Raw genomic sequence first — 2623 nt, 5'->3', positions numbered from 1 at the left:
TGGAGTCAACAAGTAGGGTCCAAGCGCTGTGTAAAAACCATAGTTAAGTGTCGTGCGCTGTCCTCGCTGGCGTTGCAGTACACAGCCAGGCATACACTGAACGAAAAGACTACAGGTGTCAGTTGCTTTAAAAAGCAGCATGTTCGGGTCATAAATCCGAAATCGTAAAGCCTCTTGGAACAAGAAGAACTACTGACACAATTAGGTTGGGAAAACCTTCTGGGATCATCAGGTCCAACCTTTGACCTAACAGCATGTTGTCAGCTAGACCATGACACTAAGTGCCACATCCAGTGTTTCCTTAAACACGTCCAGGGATGGTGACTCCACCACCTCCCTGGGCAGCCCCTTCCAGTGTCTAATCACCCTTTCAGTGAAGAAATTCAGTTGGTCTTTCTGGAAAGTGTTCCAGAAACTTGGCAGCATTGGTAACTGGCACACTGCATGGACCACCTGGCACTGGTATACAGGACCTGGTGCCTCTCCAACTCCACTGTGTTTGCAGGAGAGAAGGAAGATGGACTGACTGCCCATGGAGGTGGTGGAGTCACCATCCCTGGAAGTGTTTAGGAAATGTGTGGACATGGCACTTAGTGCTCTGGTCTAGCTGACCACATGGTGGTCGGTCATAGGTTGTACTCAATGGCCTTGGAGGTCCTTTCCAACCTAAAGGTTGGTAGGTTCCAACCTAAAGGCTGTGCATTGGCCGCATCCCTTGCAGTGCAGATTTCTTCTCCAAAGATAACCAGCATCTTAATAGTTGATGCTTTATGTATGGTTTCCTTTGTCCTGAATTTAGATCACAATTCTAGCACAGCTAGGAGGCCTCCATACATGATATTAAAACAACTGTTTATTATTTATATTACAGAATGTCTGTGTACACTCAATATGAACCATAGTACTGCTTTATTAGGCACTATTATTTAATATCACTCCAAGAATACCTATCCTTGCCACGTTTTGCTCAGACAAGGGTCACAGGCCTCATGCATATCTTTATCAAGGTACTGAGACAAAACCTTTTGCTTAATGTTCTCTCAGTGGATCTGAAAATGGCCCCAGAACCACAAGCCTCAGCATTTTCATGCTTATAGTTATAGAATGTGCCTGAAAACATATATATTTCACACAGTGTAATCAAAGACAGAAATGTCACCATTTACAAGCTAAATAAAAATAAAGAGGAAAACTACTTATATCATCTTTTCTGCACCTGCTACTCAGTGGAGATGAGTCTGGGCTCACTTACAGAAAAAGAAAAAGAAGTACTTTGTGGAAATGTACATTTCATATACTTTTTGGCAAAACTCTTTGCAAATTGCCACTGTGGGGTAGTGTAGGGCTGTCTTTGCTAAGCAGGGGAAGCAGAAATATCAAACCAACTGAATTTCCTGCACCCCCTCCCAGCACTACCAGTAACTGGTAACAGGGTTTTTCATGCGAAGGTGCCATTTATCACATACCTAAAATGGACTGTGCTATCTTTGCATTCTTAAAATAAGTGCCCACAGATATTTTTTGGCTTACGTTTTATATACATCGCTTGTATCTACTGCAGGCTTGGAGAATTTATGGCAAGAATACAAACAAATAAAATATTGGCAATGCAAAAGACCAAATTGAAAAATGCATCAAATGAGGAAGATATCTGGGTACTGTTAAACATGGGGTCGGAGTTCTGCTTATTTCATTTCCATAATATATTTACAACTGGAAAATGGAAATGGATAAAATCTTAGCTATTTCTCCTATTTCCAACGTAATATAACATACTAAAAATAACTACCTCCGCTCTGAGACCTCCAAGATTTTTTTGACTAAACTGAGAGGGCAGACATTAAATTTTAAATTTTTTTAGGATGATGAAAAAGGCCAGAAACAATAAAAACCCTCAGTCTTTCTGTCTGTCTTTATGCTTCACAATGGAATTGGCTAGGAAGCCAATATCTGGGAAATTGCTGTAAAATTTTCACTCTTCTCTCTACAGTCATCGTGCACTGTAGAAATCTGAGGGGTGTATGACCCAGGGTAACTTGTAAGGCTGTTAGCTGAAGACATTTGCAAGCAGAAGGGTAAAAGAAACAGAATTACCTGGACATACCCATCATGTATTTCCCCTCTGTAATAGAGTCATATCAAACTGTTAAAAAACAACTAGATAAGATTATTAATTTGGCATATTTGGTTCTCACACCTCACTGATTACTTCGTGTCACCCTCACCTTGCACTCTCTTCTACTGCCTGACTAATATTTCTACCTGCTTGCCTTCCACTTGCTAAATGTCCAGTCTCATGATTTTGCCTGTGTCTTGGGTCTAATTCCTGGCATTATGGGTTTTATTTGAGATATCTTTATCTAGAAGAGGGGAGGGCTAGATTAAGTCTGAAAAACATTGGGTAAGTAGCAAGATCTATAGAGCAGGTGATCCATACATTGGCTTCCCCACTAAAAGTGACAAATGAAAAGGATTCTGTCACTCCTGCTGGTCCTGCAGATTACACCTTTTAATGGCTTGTTTGCATTCTTTTAATTATCTCCTTCAGTCTTTACACATTCATTGCTGTGTTCAGGAATGAAAGGGATGGTGCTTATCAGCCAGGGCTGAGAGAATGGCTGAA

Source organism: Acanthisitta chloris, unplaced genomic scaffold (assembly GCF_000695815.1).
Source record: "Acanthisitta chloris isolate BGI_N310 unplaced genomic scaffold, ASM69581v1 scaffold8597, whole genome shotgun sequence".
Lineage (NCBI taxonomy): Eukaryota > Metazoa > Chordata > Aves > Passeriformes > Acanthisittidae > Acanthisitta > Acanthisitta chloris.
The sequence above is the reverse complement of the archived record's forward strand: the minus strand, read 5'-3'. Positions refer to the sequence as shown.